Consider the following 620-nt stretch of genomic DNA (forward strand, 5'->3'; position numbering starts at 1 on the left):
AATGACGATAGCTTTATTGCTCCCTTGATATTCCCGTCAATCATTGATTATTCTTTCCAAGAAGCCGTGCTAATTAACGTCATTACCGGCCTCACTACGAGATCATTTGAGCTAACGTCGGCGCCATTTCCCGCTCCGAGTCGGTAACCATCTGCCCGGCACCAGCTGACTCAGTTCCTCTTCGTTGGTACATCAATTACAGAAATGCGGAAGATAATTAAGCGTTATTATCACGGCAGCCATTTATTCGCTTGTTCATTACACCGGGAATGCACAGGGAATAATACACATTACACTAAGATATACATTTTTCTTTCTCTCGTATTTTTCAACCTCCACGTTCTTAGTTAGGAAAGTACAGGGATATTATATACAAATTACATGCAGAAATACAAGTTTTTTATATGTTTCTCTCTCTCTCTTTTTATCCATCATTTAACATTGTTTTATCACTACGGCTGTTTTCCCAAATATTAAAGTTTCTCCTTCATGTCTCCCCCGAGGCAAAGTTTGGCCCTCATAAGCCCGCAAAGTATAGGTATAATGTTAAGAGCTTGTTGTCCCTCAAGTTGCTTCTGTGAATTCCTTTTCTAACGGCTTGGTTGCTTCTAGTCATTATT

Source organism: Penaeus monodon, chromosome 21 (assembly GCF_015228065.2).
Source record: "Penaeus monodon isolate SGIC_2016 chromosome 21, NSTDA_Pmon_1, whole genome shotgun sequence".
NCBI classification, from domain to species: Eukaryota; Metazoa; Arthropoda; class Malacostraca; order Decapoda; family Penaeidae; genus Penaeus; species Penaeus monodon.